This window comes from Capra hircus, chromosome 4, assembly GCF_001704415.2.
Source record: "Capra hircus breed San Clemente chromosome 4, ASM170441v1, whole genome shotgun sequence".
NCBI classification, from domain to species: Eukaryota; Metazoa; Chordata; class Mammalia; order Artiodactyla; family Bovidae; genus Capra; species Capra hircus.
This window is the reverse complement of record NC_030811.1, coordinates 117,842,551-117,865,703: the sequence shown is the minus strand read 5'-3', so window position 1 is coordinate 117,865,703 and position 23,153 is coordinate 117,842,551.

Sequence of the window (23,153 nt, the reverse complement as noted above, 5' to 3'; positions counted from 1 at the left end):
GACATAAAAGGTGAAAAAGTGGGTGGTGACCCAATTCCAGGACATCTCCATCCTCTTCCCAAAACAGAAATTACTCACCACTATAAAGACTGATAACCACACATTTTGGGCCTATCACTTTCTGAGATGGTCCACACTCTATCTGTGGAGTGTGTATCTCCCTGAATAAACCTTCTTTCACTTCAGTATGACTTGCTTTTGAATTATTTCTTGTGTGAAGCCAAGAACTTACACTTGCTTAGTGGCCATCCTAGGGACTCACATAAGACTTGGGATGTGACCATCTTCTTGTGCTCCAGCTTTATTTCCTACAACACAACCACCAGTGTAGAACTTACTCTTAAAGGTAAAGACATGTGCTTTATATAGCATAAAACGGAGTCTACAAGAAATTTATTGTTTACTTTGAATATTAAATTAATAAGTAATCATTTTAGAATCTTAGAAGGTAAAATAAAATAAAGGAGAATGTAAACCAACAAGCATAAATCACCCATACTTTCATTATTTACCTAATTATTAACTTGTTAAATGTGTTTTCAATAAACATTTATTAGCCACTAAGACTCCTGAGAGTCCCTTGAACTGCAAGGAGATCCAACCAGTTCATTCTAAAGGAGATCAGCCCTGGCATTTCTTTGGAAGGAATGCTGCTACAGCTGAAACTCCAGTACTTTGGCCACCTCATGCGAAGAGTTGACTCATTGGAAAAGATTCTGATGCTGGGAGGGATTGGGGGCAGGAGGAGAAGGGGACGACAGAGGATGAGATGACTGGATGGTATAACTGACTCGATGGACATGAGTCTGAGTGAACTCCAGGAGTTGGTGATGGACAGGGAGGCCTGGCATGCTGCGATTCATGGGGTTACAAAGAGTCAGACATGACTGAGTGACTGAACTAAACTGAACTGATGTGCATGGTGTGCTAGGGAAATTTTAGGAGGAAATCTGACTTCAAGAAACAGTTTACCAAAGAATACACATATTTTATGTTGAGTGATAATAAAAATGTAAAGGAGTATAAGAAAAGGAAATAATTATAATACTTTGAGAATTTGAAATGTTTTTAATGGAAAGAGATATTTTGGAAGTAGAATGCATGGAATTTGAAAGCATAGAAATCCAGACAGAAAAATGATCATAAACGCAATCTCAAAGTAAGAAAGCATAAATCTAGCAGGACATTGCAACTGCATCACATTGAGTAGTGCACTAGTGGAGGAAAAGTCAGCTGGAAATAATAAAGGACTTCAAATCATTCAAACATTAAAGTTTTCCCAAAGGGGATAAGAAGAACATATGTCCATATAGTGAAAATAATCTGCGGTGATTCTTGATTAAAGCAGCAGGAACAGAACATTATGATAGTTGGGACAAAATATATTTTCCTAGTAATGAAAATAATCATTAATATAGCAGATGAAAACACATGCAAAATAACAATTGGAGTTGTAGATCTGAACAGGAATTTCGGGCAGTGGAACAGAGTGACAAGGGCGAAATAAGCTCTGTGGTTATCCCCAAAGTTTTCTGTTTATTGAGTGGAGATATAACTATTAATCTAAGTTCAGTTAGTAAAAAATCCACATGAAATGCAGGAGACCCCAGTTCCATTCCTGGGTCCAGAAGATCCCCTGGAGAAGGGATAGGCTACACAGTCCAGTATTCTTGGGCTCCCCTGGTGGCTCAGCTGATAAAGAATCCGCCTAAAATGCAGCAGATCTGGGTTTGAACCCTGGGTTGGGAAGACCACTTGAAGAAGGGAAAGGCTACCATTCCAGGATTCTAGCCTGGAAAATTGCATGGACTGTATAGTTCAAGGCTTGCAAAGAGTCAGAGGAGACTTTCACTTCCACTTTCATAGGGAGGAACAGAGTAGAGGGATTCAAAATGGGAAAAGGGTAAATATTATAATAAAATTAGTTTTGAATAATTTTAGATTTACATAAAAGTTGCAAAGATAGTGCAGATTCCTTACATGACCCCACAATAAGTTTCTCCTCTTGTTAATACCTTAACTATGTGGTTCAAGTGTTATAAGCAAAAAATCCAAATTGATCCTTTATTATTAGATAAACTCCATGCTTTATTCATATATCCTTAGTTTTTGCCAAACATTCTTTTTCTGTCCCAGAATTCTATACAGGACACCATATTACATTTAGTCCCCATGTGTCTCGAGGCCCCTCTAGATTCTAGGTTTGAACCTTGACTTTTAAGGAATAAGCATCAAGTGTTTTACATAATGTCCCTCTACAGGGGTTTGTCTTCCTGTTTTTCTCATGTATCCACTGGGGTTAAGGTTTTAGGAGGGACATCACACAGGTTGAATGCCATTCTTACCAGTCATCAAGAGTACAGACTATCAGCATGATTTATCATAAGTGACACTGACCTTGGGCCTGTGGCTAATGGAGTCTCTGTTGTGTTTCTCCACTACAAAGTTACTTTTTCCCTTGCCCTTTCTCCTTATTATTCTCTTTGGGAGAAAGTCACAAGGCACAGCCCATGCTTATATGATAGAATTTTACATTTTACTTCTTTAAGAGAGTAAACTGAGATTTTTATATTTGCATCTTACAGTGAGGACATGTCTATTAGGAACTTTTTTGCTAACCAGTTCAATGGCCTATCTAAATTAAGTAACTAACGGGGAGGGGGGCAGTCTATAGATGGTGGAGGAATAGGACAGGGAGACCACTTTTTCACCCACAAGTTCATCAAAAGTTCATTTGAATGCTGAGCAACTTCCACAAAGCAACTTCTGAACACTGGCAGAGGACACCAGGCACTCAGAAAGGCAGCTCATTCTCTCTGAAAGGAGGTAGAATAAAATATAAAAGATAAAAAGAGAGACAAAAGAGTTAGTGATGGAGAACCATCCTGGGGAGGGAGTCGTGAAGGAAGAGAAGTTTCTAAACACCAGGAAACCCTCTCACTGGTGGGTCTGTGGGGAGATTTGGAATCTCAGAGGGCAACATAACAGGGAGGGAGGAAAAACAAAAAATCCATAGATTATATGCCTAACCACAACTCCCAGTGGGGAAGTAGCTCAGACGCTCGTATCTGCCATCAGCGAGAAGGGGAGGTGAAAGTTGCATGCTCAGGGTAAGGAGCAGGCCTGAATGCCCTGAAAACAATCTGGAGGAGCTAAAGTGAGATAGCAACCCAAACTGTGGGATAGCAGAGAGAGAAAGAAAAGAGAGAGAGAACTTTCCTCTGAAAAGCTCTAACCTAAGGTACAGCCTAGCCGGCTCACAGAATAAAGGATTGAATGAATACCAAAGGAGAGCTAGCTGGCTGTGGACCAGCCAATTCCCCACAGGAGGCAGGCACCAGTCAGAGCTGGAAGGCAAGGGACAATCTCGGCCCCAGAGACAACATCCTGCACCAAACTGTGAGCAAGCTTCCAGTTGCTAATAAAGTCTTCCTTGGATCCTTGAAGCTTGACATCTGCCAGGAGGGTCACAGCCTGAGATCAGCTCTTCAGAGGAGACAAACGGCACACCTGGGAGGGTGCTCTGCTGCACACCCAGGAAACTGAGCAACTGGGACAGGGGAGGTGATATGACGCACTGCAAACCTGGGATAGTGTGCTCACTAAGCACCTGGTCTCCTGAGTTCCTCGGACCTGGGAAGGGCACAAAACACAGGCCCAACCGAGTCTGTGCTTTTATGGAGTACCTGAGAACCTGAACCTGATTGGCTTAGACTTAGGAAGTGAACGAAACCCAGCACCTGCTTTGGACAGTTCCCCTGCAGAGCAACCTGGAGCTTGAGCAGTGTAGACTGGGAAAGCACACACGCTGTGATCAGGGGCAAACCCACTGTGATCCATACACTGTGAGTACTACCCACACATGCCAGTGAGTTTTTTGCAGTGTTCTTCCCTCCCCACAGCACAGTTGAACAAGTGAGCCTAAATAAGTGACCACCTTCACCCCTTGTGTCAGGGTAGAAATTAGACACTGAAAAGACTTGCAAACAGAGTAAGGCAAAATAATGAAGAGGGGACCACTCTGGAAGTGATAGATGCAAAAGATTCAAACCCTGTAGTTAACACTGATGAGGCATTTGAAGGGGCCTATAGACCTTGAGAAGACGTATAATCAGGAACAAGGAACTATGTGAAACTGAACTGACCCCACACTGCTCTCAACAGCTCCAGAGAAATTCCTAAATATATTTTTATTATTATCGTTTTTAATTTTTTTTTATTTTGAAGTTCTTTATTACTCCCTTAATTTTCACTTTTATAACATACTATTACATTAGGAAAAAAGACCCTATTTTTAAAGCAAATTTCACATATATATATATATTTAATTTTTGTGATTGATTGGTTACTATAGTTTTAATATTGTATTTTTGAGAGTCTAAACTCTACTATAGATTTTTAATCTTTGCTTTTTAGTATTTATTATCAATTTTGCACCTTTAAAATAAAATTTTCAGTGACATTTTTTCTCAGCGGTGTGATTACTGGCTTGATTCCCCACTCCCCTTTTGACTTTCTCTTTTCTTCCCCAGGCCACCTATATCTTCTCCCTTCCCCTTCTCTTCTCTGTAAATGTGTGAACCTCTCTGGATGTTCCAGACTGTGAAGAGCACATAGGGAATTGATTAATGGCTAGATTTCTCTCTCCCCTTTTGATTCCCTCTCTTATCCTCCTGGTCACCTCTATCTTCCTCCTCCCTCTTCTCCATGTAACTCTGTGAATCTCTCTGGGTGTCCCTCACTTTGGAGAATCTTTTCTGCATTAAATTAAATTTTTTATCATTGGTGCTACATGGATGGAGAAATCTTGAGGCTACTGTAAGAATAAGACTGAAAGGCAGAGGCAAGAGGCTTAAATCCAAAACTTGAGAACACCACAAAACTCCTGACTCCAGGGAACATTAATCAACAAGAGCTCATCCAAAAGCCTCCATACCTACACTGAAACCAAGCTCCACTCAAGAGCCAACAAGTTCCAGAGCAAGATATACCACGCTTATTCTCCAGGAATGCAAGAACATGGCACTGAGCATTAAAATAGAGGCTGCTTAAAGTCACACCAAACCCAAAGTCACCTCAAAACTCACTACTGGACACTCAATTGCACTCCAGAGAGAAGAGATCCAGCTCTACCCACTATAACATCAATATAAGCCTCCCTAAGCAGGAAACCTTGACAAGCCATTCATCCAACCCCACCCTCAGGGAGCATACTCTACAATAAAGAGGAAATACAAACTTCTAGCATACAGAAAGGCCACCCCAAAGCCAGAAACTGAAACAAAATGAAAAGACCGAGAAATATTCAGCAGGTAAAGGAACATGATAAATGCTATCCAAACCAAACAAGAGGAGGAGATAGGGAGTCTACCTGAAAAAGAATTCAGAATAACGATAGTAAAAATGATCCAAAATCTCGAATAGACTTTTGGATTCTGTGGGAGGTGAAGACGGTGGGATGATTTGGGAGAATTGCATTGAAACATGTATACTATCATGTAAGAAATGAATCACCAGTCTAAGTTCGATACAGGATACAGGATGTTTGGGGCTGATGCACTGGGATGACCCAGAGAGATGATATGGGGAGGGTGGTGGGAGGGGGGATCAGGATTGGGAACTCATGTACACCCGTGGTGGATTCATGTCAATGTCTGGCAAAACCAATACAGTATTGTAAAGTAAAATAATAAAATAAAATAAAATCTTGAAAACAAAATGGAGTTACAGAAAAATAGACTAGAGACAAAGATTGAAAAATGCAAGAAATGTTTAACAAGGATGTAGAAGAAATAAAAATGAGACAATCAACAAAATAATGCAATAACTGAAATCAAAAGCACTCTGGAGGGAACCAACAGTAGAATAACAGAGGCAGAAGATAGGATAAGTGAGGTGGAAAATAGAATGGTGGAAATAAACGAAGCAGAGGGGAAAAAAGAAAAAAAAAAAACCAATTAAAAGAAATGAGGACATCCTCAGAGACATATGGGACAATATTAAATGCCCCAACATTTGAATCACAGGAGTCTGAGAATAAGACCAAAAAAAAAAAAAAAAAAGCCATGAGAAATTACTTGAGAAGATAATAGTTGAAAACTTTCCTAAAATGGGGAAGGAAATAGCCACCCATGTCCAAGAAACCCAGAGGGTCCCAAACAGGATAAAGCCAAGGCAAAAAAAAAAAAAAAATGCAAGACACATATTAATCAAATTAATAAAGGTCAAACACAAACAGCAAACATTAAAAGCAGCAAGAGAACAGCAACAAATAACACACAAGTGGATTCCAATAAGTCTAACAGTTTATCTTTCCATAGAAACTCTTCAGGCCAGAAGGAAATGGCAGGACATACTTGAAGTGATGAAAGAGGAAAAAGTTACAATCCAGATTACTATATCCAGCAGTGATCTCATTCAAATATGAAGGAGAAATAAAAAGCTTTATAGACAAGCAAAAGCTGAGAGAATTCAAGCCACCAAACTAGCTTTCAACAAATGCTAAAGGAACTTCTCTAGACAGGAAACACAGAAAATGTGTATAAACTCAAACCCAAAACAACAAAGTAAATGGCAATGGGATTATATTTATCTACAATTACCCTAAATGCAAATGGATTGGCTGTCCCAACCAAAAGACAAAGACTGGCTGAATGGAATAAAAAACAAGACCCCTATATATGCTGTCTGCAAGAGACCTACCTCAAAACAAGGGACATATATAGACTGAAAGTGAAGGGCTGGAGAAAAGATGTTTCACACTATGGAGACCAAAAGAAAGCAGGAGTAGCAATACTCATATCAGATAAAATAGACTTTGAAATAAAGGGGGTGAAAAGAGACAAAGAAGAACACTACATAACGATAAAATGATCAGTCCAAGAAGAAGATATAACAATTATAAATATGTATGCACCCAACATAGGAGCACTGCAATATGTAAGGCAAATGCTAACAAGTACAAATGGGAAATGAACAATAACACAATAATGGTGAGAGACTTTAATACCCCACTCACAACTGTGGATAAATCAACTAAACAGAAAATTAGCAAGGAAACACAAATTTTAAGTGATACAATGGACCAGTTAGACCTAATTGATATCTATAGAGCATTTCATCCCAAAACAATGAATTTCACCTTTTTCTCAAATGCACATGGAACATTCTTCAGGATACATCACACCCTGGGCCATATATCTACCCTTAGTAAATTCGAAAAATGTGAAATCATTTCAAGCATGCTTTTTGATCACAATTCAGGAAGATTACATGTCAACTACAGGAACAAAATTATTAAAAATATAAAAATATGGAGACTAAAAACACGGTTCTGAATAACCATCAAGTCACAGAAGAAATAAAAAAGATATCAGAATATGCATAGGAATGAACGAAAATGAAAACATGACAACTGAAAACCTATGGGATTCAGTTAAAACAGTGTTAAGTGTGATCACTCATCTAGAGCCAGACATCCTGGAATGTGCAGTCAAGTGGGCCTAAGAAAGCATCACTATGAACAAAGCTAGTGGAGGTGGTGGAATTCCAGTTGAGCAGTTTCAAATCCTGAAAGATGATGCTGTGAAAGTGCTGCGCTCAATATGGCAGCAAATTTGGAAAACTCAGCAGTGGCCACAGGACTGGAAAAGGTCAGTTTTAACTCCAATATCAAAGAAAAGCAATGTCAAAGAATGCTCAAACTACAGCACAATTACACTCATCTCACATGCTAGTAAAGGAATGCTCAAAATTCTCCAAGCCAGGCTTCAGCAGTACGTGAACTGTGAACTCCCGGATGTTCAAGCTGGTTTTAGAAAAGGCAGAGAAACCAGAAATCAAATTGCCAACATCCATTGGATCATGGAAAAAGCAAGAGAGTTCCAGAAAATCATCTATTTCTGCTTTATTGACTATGTCAAAGCCTTTGACTGTGTGGACCACAATAAACTGTGGAAAATTCTGAGAGAGATGGGAATACCAGACCACCTGACCTGCCTCTTGAGAAATCTGTATGCAAGTCAGGAAGCAGCAGTTAGAACTAGACATGAAACAACAGACTGGTTCCAAATAAGAAAAAGAGTATGTCAAGGCTATATATTGTCATCCTGTTTATTTAACTTATATGCAGAGTACATCATGAGAAACGCTGGACTGAAAGAAAACAAACTAGAATCAAGATTGCCAGCAGAAATATCAATAACCTCAGATATGCAGATGACACCACCCTTAGGGCAGAAAGTGAAGAGGAAATAAAAAGCCTCGATGAAAGTGAAAGAGGAAACTGAACCAGTTGGCTTAAAGCTCAACATTCAGAAAACAAAGATCATGGCATCTGGTCCAATCACTTCATGGGAAATAGATGGGGAAACAGTGGAAACAGTGTCAGACTCTATTTTCGGGGGCTCCAAAATCAGTGCAGATGGTGATTGCAGTCATGAAATTAAAAGACACTTACTCCTAGGAAGAAAAGTTATGACCAACCTAAAGTGCACATTGAAAAGCAAAGACATTACTTTGCCAACAAAGGTTCATCTAGTTAAGGCTATGGTTTTTCCAGTGGTCATGTACGGATGTGAGAGTTGGACTGTAAAGAAAGCTGAGTGCTGAAGAATTGATGCTTTTGAACTATGGTATTGGAGAAGACTCCTGAGAGTCCCTTGGACTGCAAGGAGATCCACCCAGTCCATTCTAACGGAGATCAGCCCTGGGATTTCTTTGCAAGGAATGATCCTAAAGCTGAAACTCCAGTACTTTGACCACCTCATGCGAAGAGTTGACTCATTGGTAAAGACTCTGATGCTGGGAGGGATTGGGGGCAGGAGCAAAAGGGAATGACAGAGGATGAGGTGACTGGATGGCATCACTGACTCAAAGGATGTGAATCTGAGTTAACTCTGGAAGTTGGTGAAGGACAGGGAGGCCTGGCGTGCTGCGATTCACCGGGTCACAAAGAGTCAGACATGACTAAGCGACTGAACTGAATTGAACTGAACTGAACTGAACTGAACTGAACTGGACACCTATCCTACTCAAACTCTTCCACAAACTTGCAGAGGAAGTAAACTGCCAAACTCATTCTATGAGGCCACCATCACCCTAATACCAATACCAGAAAAAGATGCCATAAAAAAGAAAACTACAGGCCAATATCACTGATGAAAATAGATGAAAAATTCCTTAACAAAATTCTAGCAAACAGAATCCAACCTCATATTAGAAAGATCATATATCATGACCAAATGGGCTTTTTCCCAGGGATGCAAGAATTCTTCAACATTCGCAAATCAATCAATGTGATACACCACATTAACCAACTGAAAGATAGAAACCATCTTAATAGATGCAGAGAAAGCTTTTGACAAAATTCAACATCCATTTGTGAAAAAAAAAAAAAATCCCAAAATCAGGCATAGAAGGCACATACCTCAACATAATAAAAGGCATATTTGATAAACCCACAGCCCACAGTATTCTCAATGTTAAAAATTGAAAGCATTTCCCCTAAAGTCAGGAACAAGATAAGAGTGCCTCCTACATTCACCACTGCTATTCAACATAGTTTTGGAAGTTTCAGTCGTAGCCGTCAGAGAACAAAAAAAATATAAAGGAATCCATGTTGGAAAAGAAGAAGTAAAACTCCAACTGTTTGCCGATGACATGATTCTCTACATAAAAAACACTAAAGACACCATCAGAAAATTACTACAGTTAATCAATAAATATAGTAAAGTTGCAGGATGTAAAATTAACACAGAGAAATTATTGCATTCCTATATACTAACAATGAGAAAACAGAAAGTGAAATTAAGGAAACAATTCCATTCACCATTGAAATAAAAAGAATAAAATACTTAGACATCAGTTTAGTTCAGTTACTCCTTCATATCCGACTCTTTGCGACCCCATGAATTGCAGCAGACCAGGCGACCCTGTCCATCACCAATTCCCAGAGTTCATTCTGACTCATAACAATCAAGTTGGTGCTGCCATCCAGCCATCTCGTCCTCTACCATCCTCTTCTCCTCCAGCCCCCAATCCCTCTAAGTAGCAGAGTCTTTTCCAATGAGTCAACTCTTCGTATGATGTGGTCAAAGTATTAGAGCTTCAGCTTTAGTATCAGTCCTTCAAATAAACACCCAGGACTAATTTCCTTTAGGATGGACTGGTTGGATCTCCTTGCAATCGAAGGGACTCTCAAGAGGCTTCTCCAACACTTCAATTCAAAAGCATCAATTCTTTGGTGCTGAGCCTTCTTCACAGTCCAACTCTCGCATCCATATATGACCACTGGAAAAACCATAGCCTTGACTAGACGGACTTTTGTTGGCAAAGTAATATCTCTGCTTTTGAATACGCTATCTAGTTTGGTCATAACTTTACTTCCAGGAGTAAGTGTCTTTTAATTTCATGACTGCAATCACCATTTGTAGAGACGTTGGAGCCCAGAAAAATAGAGTCTGACACTGTTTCCACTGTTTCCCCATCTATTTCCCACGAAGTGATGGGACCAGATGCCATGATCTTCGTTTTCTGAATGTTGAGTTTTGAGCCCACTTTTCACTCTCCTCTTTCACTTTCATCAAGAGGATTTTTAGTTCCTCTTCACTTTCTGCCCTAAGGGTGGTGTCATCTGCATATCTGAGGTTATTGTTATTTCTCCTGGCAATCTTGATTCCAGATTGTGTTTCGTCCAGTCCAGCGTTTTCATGATGTACTCTGCATAGAAGTTAAATAAGCAGAGTGATGATATACAGCTTTGGTGTACTCCTTTTACTATTTGGAACCAGTCTGTTGTTCCAAGGCCAGTTCTAACTGTTAATTCCTGACCTGCATACAGATTTCTCAAGAGCCAGGTCAGGCGTTCAGGTATTCCTATCTCTTTCAGAATTTTCCACAGTTTATTGTGATCCACACAGTCAAAGGCTTTGGCATAGTCAATAAAGCAGAAGTAGATGTTTTTATGGAAATCTCTTGCTTTTTCCTTGATCTAGTGGATACTGGCAATTTGATCACTGGTTCGTCTGCCTTTTCTAAATTCAGCTTGAACATCTGGAAGTTCATGGTTCACATACTGCTGAAGCCTGGCTTGGAGAATTTTGAGCATTCCTTTACTAGCATGTGAGATGAGTGCAATTGTGCAGTAGTTTGCACATTCTTTAGCATTGCCTTTCTTTGGGATTGGAATGAAAACGGACCTTTTCCAGTCCTGTGGCCACTGCTGAGTTTTCCATATTTGCTGGCTTATTGAGTGCAGTACTTTCACAGCATCATCTTTCAGGATTTGAAATAGCTCAACTGGAACTCCATCACCTCCACGAGCATTGTTCATAGTGATGCTTTCTATGGCCCACTTGACTTTGCATTCCAGGATATTTGGCTCTAGGTGACTGATCACACCATCGTGATTATCTGGGTCATGAAGACCTCTTTTGTATAGTTCTTCTGTGTATTCTTGCCACCTCTTCTTAATATCTTCTGCTTCTGTTAGGTCCATAACATTTCTGTCCTTTATCGAGCCCATCTTTGAATGAAATATTCCCTTGGTGTCTCTAATTTTCTTGAAGAGATCTCTAGTCTTTCCCACTCTGTTGTTTTCCTCTATTTCTTTGCATTGATCACTGAGGAAAGCTTTCTTATCTCTCCTTGCTATTCTTTGGAACTCTGCATTCAGATGCTTATATTTTTCCTTTTCTCCTTTGTTTTTCACTTCTCTTCTTTTCACAGCTATTTGTAAGATCTCCTCAGACAGCCATTTCGCTTTTTTATTTCTTTTCCATGGAGATGGTCTTGATCCCTGTCTCCTCTAGAATGTCACGAAACTACGTCCATAGTTCATTAGGCACTCTATATATCAGATCTAGTCCCTTAAATCTATTTCTCACTTCTCTTGGCAGCCAAAGGTGGAGAAGCTGTATACAGTCAGCAAATACAAGACTTGGAGCTGACTGTGGCTCACAAGTAAATTAAAGAAAGTAGGGAAAACCACTAGACCATTCATTTACTTAGGAATAAATCTACCTAAAGCAACAAAAGGCCCATATATAGAAAACTATAAAACACTGATGAAAGAATCAAAGATGACAGACATATGTAGAGATATACCATATTCATGGATCAGAAGAACCAATATAATGAAAATATGTATACTATCCAGAGCAATCTATAGATGCAATGCAATCCCTATCAAGCTACTGATCATATTTTTCAGAGAACTTGAACAGATTATTTCACAATTTGTATGGAAATACAAAAAACCTCGAATTGCCAAAACAATCTTGAGAAAGAAGAATGGAACTGGAGGAATGAGTTTACCTGAATTCAGAAGATACTTCAAAGCTACAGTCATCAATACAGTATAGTACTGGCACAAAGATAGAAATATAAATCAATGGAACAAAATAGAAAGCCCAGAGATAAATTAATTCACCTATGGACACCTTATTTTTGACAAATGAGGCAAGAATATACAATGGAGGAAAGACAATCTCTTTAACAAGTAGTGCTGGAAATATGGTCAACTTGTTAAAGAATGAAACTAGAACACTTTCTAACATAATACACAAAAATAAACTCAAAATGGATTGAAGATCTAAATAGAAGATTAGAAATTATAAAATTCCTTGAGGAAAATATATACAAAACACTCTGTGACATAAATCACAGCAGTATCCTCTATGACTCATCTCCCAGAGTAATGGAAATGAAAGAAAAAAAAAAAAAAAAACAAATGGGACCTAATTTACTTAAAACCTTTCACACAACAAAGGAAATTATAAGCAAGGTGAAAAGACAGCCCTCATAATGGGAGAAATAATGGCAAAGGAAGCAACTGATAAATAATCAATCTCAAGAATATACAAGTAGCACATGCAGCTCAATTCCAGGAAAAAAAATGGCCCAATCATAAAATGGATGAAAGAACTAAACAGACATTTCTCCGGTGAAGACATACAGGTAGCTAACAAACACATGAAAAGATGCTCAACATCAGTCATTACCAGAGAAATGCAAATCAAAACCACAATGAGGTACCATCTCATCCTGGTCAGAGTGGCTGCTGTCTAAAAGTCTACAAACGATAAATGCTGGAGAAGGTGTGGATAAAAGGGAACCCTCATACTGTTGCTGGGAATGCGAACTTGTACAGCCACTATGGAGAACAGTGTGAAGAGTCCTTAAAAAGCTGGAAATAGAACTCTATAAGACCCAGCAATCCCACTGCTGGGCATACACACTGAGGAAACCAGAACTGAAAGAGACATGTATATCCCAGTGTTCATAGCAGCACAGTTTACAACAGCTAGGACATGGAAGCAACCTAGGTTTCCATTGGCAGACAAAAGGATAAGAAAGCTGAAGTACATATACCCCATGGAATATTACTCAGCAATTACAAATACTGCATTTGAATCAGTTCCAATGAGGTGGATGAAACTGGAGCTGATTATACAGAGTGAAGTAAGTCAGAAAAGAAAACACCAATATAGTATATTAAGGCTTATATATGGAATTTAGAAAGATGGTAACAATGACCCTATATGTGAGATAGCAAAAGAGACACAGATGTAAAGAACGGAGTTTTGGACTCTGCGGGAAAAGGTGGGGGCGGGATGATCTGAGAGAATAGCATTGAAACATGTATATTACCATATATGAAACAGATCGTCAGTCCAGGTTTGATGCATGAGACAGGGTGCTCAGGGTTGTTGCACTGGGATGACCCATAGGGATGGGATGGGGAAGAATTTGGGAGGGGGCTTCAGAATGTTAAACACATGTTCACCCATGGCTGATTCATGTCAATGTATGGAAAAAACCACTACAATATTGTAAAGTAATTAGCCTCCAATTAAAATAAACTGGATAGGTACACTTAGAAGGCTCATATGCCATATGACACCCTGGCCTAGAGGGGCACACATTGTTGAGAAATGCTGACACCACCCCTTAAATTTAGGAAGGCTGGGAAACCAGGTTGGTTGTATGACAGAGATGAGGAGGAGACAGAATTTATTAAACAGAGGGCAGGGTGGTGTCCATTTATCCAGAGTCAGGCTGGTTGGGTGGCTGCTACTGCAGATTTGTGCAACCAAACTGACCACAACTCAATGTTTTTACAGTATTTCTGCCAATGGTGAGATTTTTTTCAAAATGATAACCAATATTTTTAAAATTTTTTCAATGACACAAAGTACAAACTTCCTGGTATTTCATGGTGCTTGTATTTATGAAATAGTCTGTTGATGTAATTTGTATAATATGCTTTGTATTTATATGGAAAGAGAGCTTGCCACTATACATGAATAATTATAAAGATACTGTCACCTGTATTATTATATGTCTAGACAGCCATTTCTACATTAGTTGTAAGCAATGTCCTGCTCTGTGGAACGTCTCTACTTCTGGATATCTTATGTCTTGGGCTCTGTTAAATGATGTCATCAGTCCTCCTCCCTCTCAACCCCTGAGAAAAACTAAGACATCCCATCTGGCTTCCGAGTTCTCCTAGGAAGACAGGTAGCCCGATTTGAGAACAACTGAATTAGTAGAAGGAAAAGAAGGCAGGTTGAGACAAAGAGACACATAGGGTGGGCAAACTGGAAAAAAAAAAAAAAAAAAGTGGCCAAAGGCAAAAATTAGATAAATTATAGAAAGAAAAAAAAAACATAACAAGGCAGTCCAGTGGGTATTTGGAGATAAAAATTGAGTGTAGCTTTAAATCAAATTTTTTTCTAGAAATTTACATAAACTCTGAAGTATATCTTTATGTCAAATAGCTTGTGAAGGATAACAGTCAACAATGCCTAGCTGATGTTTTCCACAATGAAGGAATGCCTGATGTCACATGTCACTATCGGGTTTAAATTTGATGCCATCCTTCTATATATTATTAATATTATAGGGATATTGCTGTGGATGGCATGTATGTCACAGATATAGTGGATACCACAAATGTTAAAGTTTTTGAAACAGCACAAACCTGTCACCAAATACTGCCCTTGCTTATCCTGTTCTTTTGATTCTTGTCTCTTGATAAGGTTTCTTCACCTCAAGTTCCGGCTTTGTTAGCTTCAAGGAAGGTGAGGGAGAAACTTTTACCATTTATCACACCCTTCCCTGAGCTTTTACTGAACCAAGTCACACGCAGAGGCAAAAAATTATAGAAAGTAGTTTTTTTTTTTTTTTAATATATAATTCATGTCGGAGAAAGATAATTTGCTTTGTTTTGACTGTTTAACAAGAATAATTTTCCAGCAGAGTGTTGACAGAAGTGGGAAAATTGTGTCTTTTTATTATTAAAGTGTAGTTGATGTACAATGTTCTGTTAGTTTCAGGTATACAGTACAGTGATTCAGATATATATATAGGGTTCCCAGTTGGCTCAGGCAGTAAAGTTTATAGCAATCAATCACGTCTCTTCCTTACTTTGCCTATAAAACCACTGTGTTGGAACTCTTCTAGGAGTTCTGTGTTTTTTTTTTGTTTGTTTGTTTTGTTTTGTTTTGCACAAGTCACCCAATTTAGGCTTCCCTTCTGGTTTCAACGGTAAAGAATTTGTCTGAAATGAAGGGAACCTGGGTTCGAGCCCTGGGTCAGGAAGATCCCCTGGAGAATGAAATGGCAAACCACTCCAGTATTCTTGCCTGGAGAATCCTATGGAGAGGTGGAGAGAGGTAGATATCCTCTGTCTCTCTCTCTACATGTAGAGAGAGAGAGGGCAACTAAAAAACAGTATATGCACATACATACACACACATACTTTTATATACATATATATACATATATATTTTTATATACATATATATATATGTTTTCAGATTCTTTTCCCTTATAGGTTATTGTGAAATTTTGAGCACAGTTCCTTGTGCTCTACAGTAGGTCCTTGTAGTTTATCTATTTTATATATGATAATGTATATATGTCAGATCTAATTTTTTCCGTATTTATCTTTTAAAACAAAATATATAGAATGCATGGGCTTCTTGCTATTCACCTCTTCACTCTCAGAATTCTGGGTAGTTCCTTTCTGATCTTTGCGTCATCATCAGGCACTCCCTATGTCCATCCTCAAAAATTACCACCACTGGAAATCATCCACTACAAGCCAAGGAAGGGGCCTTGGAGGAAGTGGCAGGTGGGTGGAGTGAGGGATATGCCTGTGGAGCCCAGGGTGGTCCACAAACAGAGAGAAGCTGCTCCTATGATTCTGGGGATGCTCTGTGGGCAGGACCCATACCGTCAGCTCTGGGGTTCTCAGTGTTTGATTAACTGTTAACATGAAAGGCAATGGTGGAGTGTTCTCATGTGACCTGAGAGTTACAGGTGCAACAGACAGTGGAGAGGGGAGCCTAAGAAATTAATAGTGGTATTTGATCTGAAGATGAGAAGTCTGGTGCCTGAGTTAGAATCCAGTGTTTATATTAGAGGATTAGAAAAAAATATATAGATACATAGTTCCAGCCTGCAGAAAGTGTTTCATTAACCTGAACAAAATCTCATTATTTCAGACCCTGCTCATTCAGAACAAGTGACCTCTGTTCAAGGACTGTGACTATCATATTCTGATGTATCATTCGCTATAAAATTCTTACTGTGTTTTTCCACAAACATAAAGATGTTAAGTAGTCATTTACTTACAAACACCATTCTAAGTGCAACAGGCATTGTTGTGCAGAAATCTTAATGTGAGAGTAGAAAAATGATTGTGAAGAGAAGTTTTAAAATTGAATTGTTTCAATTAACAGTAAAATTGACTTTCTTTGTGTATAGTTATATGAATTATACAACATGTGCTGACTCACATAACAAACACTACAAGCAGGATACAGACTAGCTCCATCACTGAGGGCTACCTCCATGCCCCTTCAGTCAAACTCTGTCTCTAACCTCTGGTGCCCATGGACCTGTTCTCCAGGAACCTATGTCAGTAGGCATTAACCTTTGTCTGTGAGTTTCTGTCACTTAGAATAATACCTTCAAGATCCATTTCAGTTGCTTATCCTATCAGTAGGATAGGATACTTATCCTATTCTTTTCCACTGCTATATAGTATTCCATTGTATGGATTTACTACATCTGCCCACCTCTTCATTTGTTGAAGGACACTTGGGTTGTTTCAAGTTTTGGGAAATTATGAATAGATTTGCAGTTGTAATTCATGAGCAGAGATCTGTGTGAATATACCTTTTTATTTGGCTACTCATGTGGCTCAGTAGTCAAATAATTCACCAATGCAGGAGACATGGATCTTATCTCTGGGCCAGGAATATCCCCTGGAGAAGGAAACAACAAAACATTCCAGTATTCTTGCCTGGGAAATCCCATGAACAGAGGAACCTGGGGGCTATAGTCCATGAGGTCCCAAAAGGCAGACACGTCTGAGCAACTGAACAAACAGCACAACTTTTTATTTGTCTAGGATAAATACCTTGCAGTGAAATGATTGGGTTAAATAAGTATGTGTTTAACTTCAAAAAGGATTGACCAAAATGTTTTCCAGAGTGTTTGAATTATTTCACACTCCCACCAATATGTGTGAGATGCTCCGCATCTCCATAAATATTTTATGTATTTGTTGTTCTAATGGCTGCATGGTGATATCTTAGCATGGTCTTGAATTTGCATTGCTAGTGGACGTTCAACATTTTTTCATGGGGCTATTTATCATTTATATATCTTTTTGGCAAAGAATATACCCAAAACTTTAGCTCATTTTAAAAGTATTCTATCCTTTACTTACTACCGAGTTTTGAGAGTTTTTTAAATGTACTTATTCTGAACATAAAAATACATGTGTAATTTCAAAATGTTTTCTTCTCATCTATAGAGTGTCAGTTCATTCCCCAAGAAACACTTCACAGAACAAGTAGCTTTAGCTTTGAGAAAAATCTATTTTTATTATTATTGTTTTAATGTATTGTTCTTTTGAGGTCCTGTCTCATTGTCTTTACCTGTGACAGGAAAATATTCTAGTTTTCTTCTTTTAAAAGTTTGATGGTTTCTATTTTATATTAAAATACATGGTCCATTTGAGGGTTTTTTTTTTTTTTAATAATTTGTGAGATTGGCATAAAATCTCTTTTTTTATGTGTGGATAATTGTCTAAGTGTTCCAACACCATCTGTTACGGAGAACATCTGTTGTATTGTGTTTGCACTTTTGTTGAAAATTATCTGGGACATATCTTTATGCATCTATTCATGAACATTCCATTCTATTGCCTTGATCAATGAGTCCACTGTTCACCATACCATACCATCCTATTTACTGTTGCAAGGGAGTAAGTCTTAAAGCTAAATGAAGTGAGTTTTCTAACATCCTTCTTTTTCAGATTTGCCTTGAATGTACTCTTTCCTTTGGCTTTTATATAATTTTTAATATCAGTTTATCTGAAACTATAAAAATCCTGGGATTTTGTATAGAGTTGTGATAAATCTGTCATACAGTTTGGGGTTGACATTTGTATCACATTGAATGTTCCAATCTATAAAAATAATGTTTTGCAATTTATGCAGATCCTCTCCATTGCTTTTATTAACATTTTGTAGTTTTCAGCATGCAGATCATATATATTTTGAGTGATTTATACCTAAGTATTTCATTTTGGAAACTATTGAAAACTGCAGTCATATTATTTTAATTTATTTTCAACTTTTTGTCAATATGTGTAAATACAAAATTATTTTGTGTGTGTGTTGATCTTGCTAAGCTCATTTGTTAGTTCTAGGAGGTTTTTCTGTATATTCTGGTGGATTTTCTATATAGTCATGTAATCTGTGAAGAATTAATAGTTTCTTCTCTTTCTTTCTAAATAGAAAGGCTTAGATTTTCCATGATTTCAGTTCAGTCAATCAGCCATGTCTGACTCTTTGAGATCCCATGGACAGCAGCACACTGGGCTTCCCTGTCCATCACCAACTCCCGAAGCTTGTCCATTGAGTCAGTAGTGCTTTATGTAATGGCTACAGCCACCAGACACTGGGAGAGGCAAGGAACAGAATTTCCTCCAGAGCTTCATGGTAAAACATGGTCCTATTGACACTTTGATTTCACACTTTTGGCTTCTGGAACCCTGAGATAATAAATATCTGTTGTGTTAAGCCATCCAATTTGTTTTAACTTGTTGCAGTAGCCACAGGAAATGACAATGTTTGTTTTTGTTGGTTCTAGTCCTAAATAGTTCCAATCGGTTCTTTTATTTTATTTATTTTCTGAGACATTCTTTCTGCTCCTGTGTACTCTTCAGAGCCCTCCAATAGTTTTTACATGAGTTCCATCCAGGTTATATTGAAATATTCACTGAAAAGGACAGAACAGAGTATGAACACTCCATCTTATGTTGAACAATAACCTCCTAAAGTATTTATATGTGATTTTTGTCATGCAGTAATGATACTTTTAACAAGATTTACTCTAAAGTAGCAAATAGTGAATGTCTGCTGTTACAGATGACGAATGTTGCAGTGGCCGTGCTGTCTGGTAGGAACAGATGTGATGGTGTCAGTCGTAATGGGCTACAGCTCTGTTGGAGCTTCTTCAATTTGTGAATATCTCATCAGATTTGATGGCTGAACATCATTCACTCCTAAGCAGATGGCAGTAGAGTAGAGCAAGGTGGAGGGAAAGTTTGAGAGGTTAAGAATGATCAAATAATACAAACATACATTATCCTGTCATATCAACATAATATCTTCTACCTCTAACTCCAAATTATGAGGGGTAGTGATTTTTCCATATTCCAGTCTCTAGCACTGTAACTAAAATTTTATAAACATATAGGTATGTTTTCAGAGACAAAGAAAATCAATATAAATTTATGCACATATATTTGTGTATATACATATATGCATATATGTGTACATATATATTTGTGTGTGTTTTGTAGACAGGGAGAGACAGAGAGGCAGAGATGCTCTAATTTTGACTATTTTAAACAAATATATGAATTGTAAGTGATGAAAAATAAACTATTTGCTTCATGTCTGTAACTACTGCTTTTTCATTTTCTTTTGTTGTCTGCTTTTAGTTTAAATGCGATGGATCCTATTTGTTTATATAATTTTTCTGGGCAATTTTATGTACAGTATGTCATACTCTATTGTGTATGCCTTAATATCTTTTCAAACACATTGATCACAGCTATCGAAAGATCAGCAATTTAGAATAGATAAGTTACTGCATATTTCTTGTGAAAGGTGGTTTTATTATTTGTGTGACTCATATCTGTTAATTGAGTCAGATTTTCTAAATCTGCCTCTATTGGGAGAAACTTCAGATGTGCATTTACAAATGGAGTGATCTTAGATGTTGCCTTTATTTAAAATCCAAGAATTCTAAAATTGGATTTCTTTCTACTGTCATTTAGTTCAGAGTTTTAACTGATTCATACTGCCATTTCATTAGTCTCCGTTTCTGAAGTTTGATTGTGCTTGCCCTGAATCTCAGTTTTGATGATAGTGTAATTCCAAAAAATAATTTGGTGCTCTGGTAAACACAGCTCTGTCCATTTTCAGTGAGCCATTCTTTTCTTGATTTTATGATCATTTCTAGAAGCAAATGCTGTTTGACTTGAGCAATAGCTTTTAGGTTTTTTTTCAGCTGTAACACCTTAAAGTTAAACCATCACCTACAGTCAGAATGTAGACTTTACAATTAGGAGTTTCTATCAATGGAAAACTCTGAAAACAAAAAGAAAAAAGCTGCAACAGTTTGCTAAGTTTATATCTCCCATGTGAAGTTCCATTTATGTCACTGCTTCATCTGGTACCCTGGCTGAGTGTCCAGGACTTTGTGTTGCCTCTGAAAGGCAGGAAGAAACTTTCTTTCTTAGTTTCGTATCTCTATCAAAAACTGCCTGATTTGAGGAAGTTAAGTTTTTCAAAGAACATAGTATTTTAATATTTCTTTCTCTCTTTTTTAATATAAATACACACCTGGGACTTCCCTGGCAGACCAGTAGTTAGGGCTCTGTGATTCCACAACAAGGGGCATAGATTTGATTGCTGATCAGGGAATTAAGGTCCTGTACATCACGCAGCACAGTCAAGGGAAAGAAAATACAAACCTAAATTTGTCTAGCATATAGGTATTTAATGGTATGATTTGACTTAAAAGTGAGCAAGGAAATGCATGGGCTCCTTGATGAAGTTCTAGTCGTAAGCAATATTTCTATTGATGACTGAAGTTGACTTCAAACTACAATGTCATCTGTTAACTCCTAAGCTAGTCAGTGCAGTCATGGCCTACAGGCTCAGAAAGTGAAGAAAGTCACATCTGAAGAGGGAGCAAACCATAAGGATGAGGGTGTGATTAATAGGACTACTAAAGTGTAGAGAAAGTCACTGACCCTGTAAAGCAAAAAGGCAATGAAACAAAAGAGATTCCAGCAGAGGAAAGCAGGCGGGATGGCATTTAGGGAGAGTGATGAGCTTTGGAGATGCACCTTGATAATCTAAGAAAACTTTGCTTAAAGCCAGATGTGAATCTCCACACAGGCACCGTTTCAAAGAAAACCACTCACCACTTGAATCCCCTCTTCACATCCCACTCCCCACACAGTTCTGCATACACACATGCTGAGTCAAAACCCAGTTATAAGAAAAGCCCAAAGCATGAATTGGGGTAAATTCACTGCACCAATGCAGATTCTAGTAATACTGGAAAATAGGGGTAGGGGCAGAAGAGGTACATGGGAACTCTGTCGTTTCCACTCAATTTTTCTGTACATTTAAAACTTCCTCCAAAAGTAAAGTCTATTGATTTGAAAAGGTAAAATCCAAGATAGATAGACCTATGGTAAGGTCTCAATATCAGCATTTTTTTAACTGGCATTTTAAACAAAATCATACCTCATGATCCAACGTCTCTGCTATTGATATCTGAGCTGCTGGGGTCTCCTGATCTGTGTGTTCAAATGTGAGGACTGTTATTTTTATTAGGGTTGCTTTTAACTGAGAACCAGTCCCATGTTTTGAAGCAGTTATAGTTTCCTGTGAAATAATCAGCAGTATCTTCCTGGTCGATTGCCTTAAGTTATTTATTTATGAATCTTTAACATTCAAAAGGTTGTCTTTCTCTAGAAAGTACTGCCTTTGGGAACTCTAGGGACTTAGGATAGGAGAAGGGGAGGAGAGGAACAAAAACAATGACCAAAAAGAAGCAAGTGGCCTGGAGGAGCCTCCCAGGGACCAGAGAAGACACAAAAAATGGAGGGAGAAACAGTGTGTGATAAATAATATGAACAAAGAAATCAGGATAATAAGGAAAGTCTTAACAAGGTGAACCTAATGTGAGCTCCAAGAAGCTTCCTAAAAGATACCAGATATGAAGATCAGCAACTTGTGGAAGTGTGAATGCAGAGGGTGTGGTGGCTGAGGGGTGCCATGAAGGAGTGCGTCCCTCCTTCCCCGTCACTGCTGGTGTTGATCAGAGCCCCAGACTAAGTCAACCCAGTCTGCAATGGAGAGTAAGGTAAGAAAGGAAAACAAGTTCTATATATTAACATATACATGTGGAATCTAGAAAAGTGTTACAGATGAACCTAGTTCCAGGGCAGAAATAGAGACACAGACATAGAGAATGGATGTGCGGACAGGGGGTGGGAAGGAGGCGGTGGGATGAGTAAGGGGATTGGGATTGACATATATACACTACCATGTTGAAAGCAGATGGCTACTGGAAAGCTGCTATAAAACACAGGGAAATCAGCTCAGTGCTCTGCAATGACATAAAAGGGTGGGATGGAGGAGGTGAGTGGGAGGCAGGTCTAAGAGCGAGGGGATATATGGATACATAAAGCTGATTCACTTTGTTGTATAGCATAAACTATCAGCATTGTAAAGCAACTATACCCTAAAAATAAATAAACGGTCACTAACCTCTACTCGGAAAAGGCAATGGCAAGCCACTCCGGTACTCTTGCCTGGAAAATCCCATGGATGGAGGAACCTGGTAGGCTGCAGTCAATGGGGTCACGAAGAGTCAGACGCCATTGAGCGACTTCACTTTCACTTTTCACTTTCATGCGTTGGAGAAGGAAATGGCGACCTACTCCAGTGTTCTTGCCTGGAGAATCCCAGGGACAGTGGAGCCTGGTGGGCTACCATCTATGGGGTCGCACAGAGTCACACACGACTGAAGCGACTTAGCAG